Source organism: Nuphar pumila, chromosome 4 (genome assembly GCF_984573655.1).
Source record: "Nuphar pumila chromosome 4, dmNupPumi1.hap1.1, whole genome shotgun sequence".
Lineage (NCBI taxonomy): Eukaryota > Viridiplantae > Streptophyta > Magnoliopsida > Nymphaeales > Nymphaeaceae > Nuphar > Nuphar pumila.
The window spans coordinates 122,014,571-122,025,762 of NC_143252.1; positions in this window are offsets into that span (position 1 = coordinate 122,014,571).

Sequence of the window (11,192 nt, forward strand, 5' to 3'; positions counted from 1 at the left end):
AAAATATGTAAAAAAAAAAAGGATGCATTTTAGCCCCCAATATGGGTCTCTAATAGATCCAAATACCAAAATAACTTCAAATTGGGTAATTTTTACATAAAATGGAAATTCAAAAAATGTGTATTCAAAATCACATTCTACGTTCAAACACATAAAATGATTTCTTGTGCTATTTTCAACTTTAATTTAATTCAAAAGCTTTTAATCAATAAAACTTGATTCAAAGCCCCTAATTCAAAACTCCTAATCAATTAACAGTAAGGTAAAACCCTTAATCAATCAAACCCTAATTCAAAGCCAAATTTGAAAGACCAAATCAATCAAGCCTTAATTCAAAAACCCTAATTAATGAAACCCTAACCAGCCACAGTGAGAGAGAGAGAGGAAAAAGAAGCTGAAGAAGAAAGAAATAAAGAAACAAATAAGAGGAAGAGAAAGATATAAAGAGTGAGAGCAGGGTCACCGCTGGGCTGTCACCGCCGCACAAGTGTGTAAGAGAGAGAGAGAGAGATGGAATTGGTGGTAATACCCCACAGACGTTAATTTTTTTGAACTTGTGAATATCATCCCTGTTCCTACAGTTTAGTTTCAGGGGGTGTTACGGTATTGTGGCGTACCCAGGGATGAACAGAACACGCGTCAACAGAATCTGTCGTTTGATTGCGGGCGTGTACAATGCAACGCATGGGACATGCATAGATACTAATATGGTAGCTGGTCCTTCCAAGCACAAAATTGACAGAGGACAACCAAGTGAGATAAACATCTGAGAATTACGTTGCAGTAATTAGGGAGTCCACATCTTAAGACATTAATTTATAAACTGAAAATTAGGTATCGATTAATGCTCCCACCCCGACTTTTCACAACCTTCCAACCGCATTTCGAGAATGTAAACTACATCACGTCCTAATGATTTTTTTTTTAAGGCAAGCTTAAATCTCTTGAGACCTCTGTAAACTTAAATCTCTTCTGCCAACAGGATGTGAGGGTTTGCAATCGATAGAAAGCCTAATCTAGAAATGAGAGAAACTACTAGGATAGATATCTCTCGATAATTTTTTGTTATAGTCATGGGCATTAACTTTCTGAAATTATTTGTAGGATTTGAATCGCTTCGCGACTGTGAAGGAAGAGCAGAATGTGAGGCTAGTGTGGTAGAAGGTGGTTGTTAATCGATTTGTCGACATGCTGCACAATATGAAGACTGCAGCAATAAAAGCAGCTGGTGGGAGCAGTGGAAGGATCATGGCCCTTCTACTATCAGGACAGATTATTGGGATGCAATATGCGACAAGTTGATGAGTCATAAATTTTAAAATCGCTCAGCAAAGACTGCACAAAATCGAGCGAAGATGCCCAATGCCCATCTACACACAGGTGGTTCTAGGACTTTTGGGGGCTACTAGAAGAAAATGGTAACTCATCAATATATATATTGTTAAATTTATAAGTATTTTTGTATACTTTCTAATTGATTTTTTTATCATTTAACCTTGCAAGAAACCGAAAAATGAGGTATTGTGCCTTACAAGAATGTGTTTGTTGAAACACATAAATGTAAGAGCACGGGAGAGTTCGTATCAGAGAAGGCGAGAGCGACAACGGTATGTATTTATTGTATTAATAAATATTATAATATACAAGTTATCATAAATTATATTATCATAAATATTATAATTCTTAATTATTAATTCATATTGTAATCATTATTTTGTAAGAGTCATACAAGCAGCATATGGTAGAGCAGATTGTAGGAGTCATCTGCCTTTTGATCCTGCAGCATGGGTGACTGCAACCGGTGAACCCAAAAAGGGTCATGTGTTCAGGTTTGGGAGTAACATGAACATCACACCAGTCGTTGCTTCTTGCAACTAGGGCTGTCAGAGTTCTCCGGCCAGCATCAACTCCCATCGTCCGATTGACCCTGTTGTTTCTTAGGATGGTGTCTGTTAGCTTCTTCAGGACACAATATATGACTTTTTACATGAAGTCATTCTCAACCTTGTCCATAATAAGTTGTGCAACTTTTTTCGGGACAGGAGAACTTTGTTTGTATTCAACATGAGCTCTGGTGCCCGTCAGGTATAAAGTTTCATGTCGTTAGATTTCAAGCTAATATATGCATGATTGAATACATATATGAATGACTGAATCACTATAAATTTTTATTGCTAGCATTAGAACACATATAAGCATGATTTCATCACTATAAAAGTTTTTTAACTGCCTTATAACACATATATGCATGATTGAATTACTATACAAGTTTTTTGACAACCTTAGAACACATATAAGCATGATTTCATCACTATGAAAGTTTTTTGACTGCCTTATAACACATATATGCATGATTGAATCACTATGAAAGTTTTTTGACAATCTTAGAACACATATAAGCATGATTTCATCACTATGAAAGTTTTTGACTGCCTTATAACACATATATGCATGATTGAATTACTATGAAAGTTTTTTGACAACCTTCGAACACATATAAGCATGATTTCATCACTATGAATATTTTTTGACTGCCTTAAAACACTTATATGCATGATTGAATTACTATGAAATTTTTTGACAACCTTAGAACACATATAAGCATGATTTCATCACTATGAAATTTTTTTGACTGCCTTATAACACATATATGCATGATTTCATCACTATGAAAGTTTTTTGACAACCTTAGAACACATATAAGCATGATTTCATCACTATAAAAGTTTTTTGACTGCTTTATAACACATATATGCATGATTGTGATACATAACACATTTATTTGACAACCTTATAAACCATATATGCATGCTTGAATCACTATGACATTTTTTTGACAACCTTAGAACACATATATGCATGATTGAATCACTATGAATTTTATTTGTCAGCCTTAGAACGCATATCTAAATTTTGTTAATGTCCTTCACTTTATTGTTAGTCTATGTGTCATTCAACCATGTTATTTTGATTGCCTTAGATTAGGTGCATTGCATATAATTTATTTCATTATATTTTATTTATCAATACTAACATTTCGGTTCTCTTGTAAGATGCTGGAGATGATCAGCGTAAAGGAGCTGATGAAGGCATAGATAAAGGGGCAGATCAAGACAATGAAGAGGATGATGCTCTGAATCTTGGCGATGATTAGATTCATGTGTTGAATTTGTTTCACGTACTTGTTGTTTCAAACAAAACTCTTTGTATATGTTCACTTCTAACTAATTAGAACTTGGCGAAGATTATAGTGGGTTGTTAAATTTGTTTCACTTATAACTTATGTTAAATTTGTTTCTGCTTTGTATATGTATTTTTTATGTGTACTTTGTTTTTATACACAGGTTATATAAATTGTATAACGAGAATTTTTTTTCTCGATATTTATATTTTAAATAATTTATTTTTATTTTTTTAAAATTTTACAACGGATTAGCGACGGATATTATCCGTCACTAATATCCGTCATGAATTTAGCGATGGATTAGGGATGAATATTTATGTGTCTCAAAAACTGAATCAACCGATGTTTTGCATCAGAATGTAATCCATCGTGAATCTGTCGATAAATTGGTGATTGAACTTAGCGAAGAAAATGTATCCATCATTAAATTTTAGTGACGGATTATCGACGAATATGTATCTCAAGGTTGTTAAATGCGATGAGGCAAAGTGAGGCGTTGAGCCTGTTATGAAGTGAGGCGTAAGCCTCGAGGCATTGAAGCGTAAGCTTCAAGAGTGCCATCATCTCAACCCTTCACGACCACCCTGCTAGCCATGTGGGGGACACAGGATGCCAACTTATCATGTTTTCTTTTCCTGGATAAGATGGATTCATACAAAGGTTCCAAACGCCATAGGACATCCCAAGTCCATATACACAAGACCCGGTTCACCATTTCGAGTAAAAAAGAAATGATTTTTCTCAAAAAATGACAAGAGTATATTCGTTATGAAAAAAACATCGATCGTTTCTTCAGACAGAAAGCGATTGACGCATGTTTTCCTCTTCTTTCCCTTGTTCTTTTCGGGCTAGCGATTTCGTCGCCCGCCTGAAAATAAATCATGCCAGAATATTTTTCGGCGATATGGTGGACCACATTCGGCTTCCGATCATTTTCCTCTTGCTTATCTTCCTTGTTTTCTGGCCGTCCATGTGCAAGCTCGACCTTTCCTTTGCGGCAATTCGTTTACCGAAGGGAAGTTTCGGTGAGCGCCCCTTCGATCATCGTCGGTCTCTTGCCCAGTGACCTGCTTCACCACGGATCCCACCTGCGGCGTCGACGACATCATGTATTGGTGCGGCCCGACAATGTGCTCTACTCTGGCACCAACGTAGTGAAGCTAGGGTTTTGCAAGGCCAGCAACAACAGAAATGGTGTGTTCCATGGTCAGGCTTTTCTTCCCGTCCACATCGTCTGCCTCATCGTTCTAGGGTTTCACTTCCTACTTGGGTTCTTCTGAATGATCCTTCATTTCTTTTTTTCTTTTTTTCTTTTTTTTCTCTTTCATTTTTAGAGCATTGTAAATCATTTAGGCGTTGAAGAGTAAGCTTCAATGCCACACAAGTTTAGAACTTGGTAGGCAACTCAATGAAAAAGAAATATGTGGAACCAAGTGTTTTCTTGCACAGAAGAGCAGACCTCAAACATGATGCGTACGCCTTAAAAGCGAAGCCCGCCTCGATGCGAGGAGTGCGCTTCACCCATGTGAAGGGTGCACTTCGAGCCTACAAATGCCTCACTACAGCACCTCGGTTCCTTGAGCTTGCGCTTCGCCTATGAGGCGTACGCTTCGCTAAATTCTTCAAGTGTGAATTTTGGCTTGATAAGTTCATGTTGTTAGGCAACATCATATCGAAAGAATAATGTAGATAAAACAATAAAATTACTATGCTAATTGATGTCGAATGCTAGGTTGAAGTTGTATTGAACTGGGATAACAAAAAAATATTAGCGACATCAGGAGTTTTATCAGTTTGGCAGGCTATTACCGAAGGTTCATTCAGGACTTTTTGCGGATCATCATGCCTATGACCAAACTCCTTAGAAAAGGAATCAAGTTTGAATGGATGGATAAGTGTGAGGAGAGCTTCCAAACCCTGAAAAAGAGGCTTACAACTGCTCTCGTCCTGGCCTTACCATCGGGTTAGGGTGGTTTTATGGTGTATTCAGATGCATCAGGTACAAGGTTGAGATGTGTCTTAATGCAAAATAGCAAAGTGATAGCATATGCATCTTACCAATTAAAGATCCACGAGTGAAATTATTTGACTCATGATCTAGAATTGACAACCATAGTTTCGCTCTAAAGATCTAGCGATATTATCTATACGAAGAACATTTTGAGGTATTTACATATCATTAAAGTCTTAAATACCTGTTCTCACAGAAGGAATTAAATATGCGACAACGGCGTTGGTTGGAGTTTATAAAGGACTATGACTTTACTATTTCCTATCATCCGAGAAAAGCAAATGTCGTAGCAGATTCTCTTAGTCGCAAAGCGAGCTGCACTTTGTTCAGTTTAGTGGCAAAGGGATGGAAATTGATGGAAGAGTTTACTGACTAGAAGTTGTTCAGAGACAAGCTGGGAATCATCAAGCTATCTAGTCTATCTGCTCTCCCTGAGATTCTCACAAGAATTGTTGAGGGTTAGAAGGAGGATCCCCAATATGAGAAGCTTAAGTCGCTTGCTCAACAAGAAGATTCTTTATTCACACTAAAGAAAGATGGCAATATCTTGATGCAAAAGCAACTTTGGGTCCCTAGCAACCCTAAGTTAAAGGAAAAACTATTGGGCGAGACACACAAGTCCAAGTACACTGTACATCGGGGAAGTACAAAAATGTTTAAAGACTTACAACGGGGATATTGGTGGAACAGAATGAAATGCGAGGTCGCAAGTTATGTCTCGAAGTGTCTGACTTGTTAGCAAGTCAAGATTGAGCATCAAAAACCTGGAGGAATGATGCAACATATAGAGATTCTGCAGTGAAAATGGGAGGAAATCACCATGGATTTTGTGGTGGGTTTGCCCAAAACCCCAAAACAGCATGATGCCATATGGATAATAGTGGACAGACTTACCAAATTGGCTCACTTTTTACCCATACAGATCAATCAATCTCTTGAAAGCTTAGCAAATTTATATATTAGAGAGATTATTCGATTGCATGGAGTGCCAGTTTCAATCATATCTGATCGAGATCCTCGATGTACTTCTGGATTTTAAGGACAGTTACAACAGGCCTTGGGTATAAAGCTAAAACTGAGTACTGCTTTTCATGTTCAAAACGACGGATAGTTTGAGAGGATTATACAGACTCTAGAAGATATGTTGTGAGCCTGTATGCTGGATTAGAAAGGCGAATGAGATAAGCATGTGGTTTTGGCTGAATTTGCTTACTATAATACTTACCATGTGAGCATCGACGTGGCTCCTTTTGAGGCTCTGTATGGACGACCCTGCAGATCGCGAGTGTATTGGAACAAGGTTGGTGAATGATCAAGGGAATCACCAATCATACTACAACACTATACCCAACAAGTCTGGATGATAAGAGATAGATTGCTGACAGCTCAGAGCTGACAGATGAGTTATGCAGACCAAAGGCACAAGGAACTCACTTTTGAAGTGGGAGATCAGGTCTTCGTGAAAGTGTCACCAACCAAAAGTATTTTTCGATTTGGCAAGAAAGGAAAATTGAGTCCCAGATATGTGGGACCATTCAAGATTTTGAAACGGGTTGGTGAAATAGCTTATTAAGTAGCTCTACCTCCGCAATATGCCCAAATTCATAATGTGTTTCACGTGTCTATGCTGAGGAAGTATATTCATGATCCATCCTATGTCATATAGTACGATGACGTGGATATATGGGAAGACCTGACAATGGAAGAGAAGCCGGTAAAAATCTTGGAACGAAGCGAACGAGTGCTGAGATCCAAGACCATCCCTCTCGTCAATGTTAGATGGCAACATCATGGTATCAATGAAAGCACATGGGAACTTGAGGCCAATATGCGAGAAAAGTACAGCAGTCTTTTCGAGTAGTCCTTGTATGAAAATTTCGAGGACAAAATTCTTTTTAGGGGGAAAAGATGTATTACCCGTGAATTTTATCAGATAAATAAACTTGAAATTTATATCCTTAAGCTGATACAAGGATATTTTTAGTGTCACATTTGTTTATTCATATTTGGATCTCGGATATCCAACTTGGATCTTCAATGTTGGATCCCTAATATCCTGTTTAGATCTTCGGTATTCCATACCGATGTTAGATATCGGATCACAAACATTTTAATCAGATACCAAATAATAGATTTCAGTAAAATAGATCAGACCTCTGATATTGGATCCTTGATATCATGGTCAGATTTGATATTGGATCCAGAATGAATTGAGTGGATCCGCAAAGTTTAAATCAGACATTAATAAAAAAAATTTATATTGGACCCATAACACTTCACTGGGATCCATAATAATTTGCTTGAATCCATGAATATTAATTTGGATCCATAATACGTGGGCACCTATTGTGAAAGGTCGAAACAAAAAGAACTAGAAGAATTTGGATCCTTGGATCTGAATAGCATAAGATGGATCTGTAAGGTAATTGGGTCGAGAGCCGACCCAAGCTTGAGAATTTTTTTTGAGAAATTATCTAAACAAATCCAGATACTCGAGGTTGGACCCAAACCGTAAAAAGGGGTCGCGGGTCACCAGACTCAAACTCGTAAAAACCGCTTCACGCTACCACGCGTGAAAGAAAAAAAAACATGCAAACCCTAAAGAGGGTTTGCGTCTAATTAAGAAAGTGGGAAGAAGGGGAGGCTACGTGAAACTGTCTTCACACAGCCAGAAAGGGGTAACCGATTTCTCCCTCTACGACCACCATGATCTCTCATGATTCCCTCTCCTCTTTAAACCCTCATCCACCTCTCCTTCTCGTTATCCTTCTCTTCTTTCTCTCATCATCTCTCTCACGATTCAAGGAAAGGAATAGGGTTCACACAAAACGGTTGCACAAGAGCGTCTCGAACAGGGGGGGAAAAGCTTTGTAAAAAAAGGTAGGTTTTGCTCATATTTTGTTATGGTATGATATATGATTTTAGTGGATACCCATAGCTTGAGCTATTGAGTTCAGATCAGGGAACCCTGAAAAGTCAGAAAACAAATAAAATTAATTAGATAACCAATTCACTCAGTTTCGAGCTTACCTTGGAGAGGATTGGTGGTACACCACTCCGAGGACATGTACTGTTGTGCTTCGAGTGGCAATGGCTCGTTAGTCTTCAGTCTTCAGAGTTAGGGGACCCGAACTACCGAATTTGTCATAGGTGGTAGCTCTACGTTCTTCTGCAGAAATTAGGGATACATTCTATTGTCTTGGGATTTTGGGAGATTCTCTTGGTTATTCAACTGCTCCCTTAGGATTTCAGTTCCAGTTAGACATTCGGGTTAATAAAATACTAATGCATAATAAACCCTCTAATGTTCTCTTCTATTACGGTTGCCTTGGTCTGCGAGTACCCGTGGGATAATTTAAGAGAAACATTAAATTTTACTTCTTATCAATCGGACAAATTATTGTGAGCTTTGTGCTTGAACTTGCTAACTCTGATTAGATAATTGAGTATGTGATTAAGTATTTAAACTAGTGTTTACTTATCTAATTAGATGTTAATTTATGTTAGGTTTTTGTGAGTTAGAATAGTGATATGCAATAAATTATTTCATGTTACTTATTTCTTTATGCCATGTTTAGTATCATGCTTCACTGTCTATAATTAAGCAAACACATTGCATACTTGTTACATAGTACATCTGCAAAATCATAGTATTCTCCTACGCAGGCTGGTTATAGTTTGACATAAATTACTTTATTATTTTTCAGGAGAAGAGTGGGTTCCTGCACATAAGGTAGAAATGTCTTAGAACAGCTGTTGAACACCTGGGTTGGTCAGACCCTCTCAAAAGTATCTTGGCTATACCAGAATATGAATTTGGGCTCAGTGCGGGCTGGGAACGAATCAACCACATGTCTACAAAGCCGTTGAGGACTATCATCTGACTCTTTGCTCAAACAAGAAATGACCTGGAGGTCGTAGGTCAAGCTGAATCCTCTGAATTCAGGTCAGATTAGCATTAGTTTTGATCTAATGTTACACAATAATCAAGATCAATGCTATTAAATTAAATACAACCCCAAAAAATTAAAAAAATGTCAATTCAAACCTGAACAAAAACCGAGAAGGGTGAGGGCCCAGATGTAACATCCAAAGCAAGATTTGCTGGTCAGTGTAGCTCCCAAAAAAATGCTCTGGTATCATTGTTAGAACCTGAGCTCTAGAGAGGTCGATCCTATGGATTATGACAAGTAGGGGTGTGAAGCATGACTCGAGCAAGGGAGGCACACTACGAGGGTTATCTCTTCTAAACGATTGTAGAAAGAGGGACGTCTAGTGACAAGGTTGATAGCAACGAAGGAAAAAAAGGTGTTCTCTTCGGATCAATAATGGGCGTGGAAGAGAGCAAAGGAGAAATATGTTCCCTCAAATCACATGAACATGAACCAAGAATGAATCTTAGAGAAATCTATAAATCCACGTTGGGCTGGTTTCCCTGCACAATCACAACTTGAGTGATACTCCAGGCTAGGCGAGTCCTCTAGATTGGATCCTAGGGTGGCTTCCCTGGATCAGATCTGGGGGTGGGTCAGATCTTTAACATCCTCCTTAATTGAGCAGAGATTAACTACATCAGGGACTTCTGATCTTTGTCTTGGGATGGTTGTATTGCAATAGTACGTACCTCATGTAAAATCCTATAAAAAATACGAGTTTGGTGGTGGGAACCCCCAAAACTTAAAATAAATATAAAAATAATGAAAGTAGAATTTTGATATTTATATAAATGCAATAAATAAATAAAATAGAATAAAGAGAATTGAATCCCACCTCGGGCTTAGGTAGCCCTTTCTATGATTGACGAGTGCAGGAGCATGAGCTACACTTTAGCTTTGTGCGGGCTCGATATGGGTGTGAGATTAGGGGATCAAAGTCCTAGACTAGGCTCAATATGGGCTTAAACTAGGCTAGGTTCGATTCTACAGGAATTCTGTCAGTGCAAGGGGCGTTAAGATGCAACACCCTAATTTTTTTAAACTAAAAATTTAAGGATTTTTTTTTTAAATCCCTTTACATAATCTTCAAGAAACATAGTGAAAACTATTTTTAGATACGGTTCAAGCCTTGGGCAGGTTACAAATACAACACACACGTATAAGACTAGAATAATTGAATCAAACCATAATCTATATTTAAAATAAATCAAATACTAGTCTTAAATATTATCAAAGTTTACAAGACTTAATCAAATAAATAAATAATAAAATATCAAGTCATCTTAAAGCCTTTAAGAATTATTACCCTCTTGGTGCCACCCCAAGCCAACTCTCATCACCCTCCAGCCTACTCATTACCTAAAATATTATAGGTAGATGCATAAGTCCACAACCTCAGTAAGTAATCACCAAAACACGTGAACACAAATATTTCAATCATAAAAATAAATATTGGCATATTTTCAGATATCATCTAAATCATGCAACATTATAATATCAAAATTAAGCATAAATCATATCTACACAACTAATCATGCTTGAATTTATGTTATAGGATAAATATGTTATAATATATTATTCCAATGAAATAACAATTTATGCACAAACTGAAATATTTCAATTATTCTATTTTGATTTCTTATGTTCAACTTTTCCTCCTGCCCGAAGGTACACTCTCGGGTTCCTAACTTTGATTCAACCAATCTAATAAGAGGTATATTGTGCTATGTATTTTATTAACCTCATTGAATTGAAGAATTTATAACTTCATATCGAGGTTCCACTGGAGCGGTCCATAACCGAGAAAAACTCCTAGTGGTTTTATGCAAAATCGATTCTTACTCCATAGAGATTTTGAACATACCACCTAGGACACCTGATAGTCTGCTCCCCCTACAACTGGTGATAGGGGACCAAGAGACACAACTGCCCTCTAAATCAAAATAACAGTCAACCGATCATGTCTACCTCCACTCTCTCTAAAGTGAGACTTAGTTCAAAGGACCTGTTCCGAATGCGTCATAGGTGTTATTTTATTATTAGGTTCATAAATTAAATTATA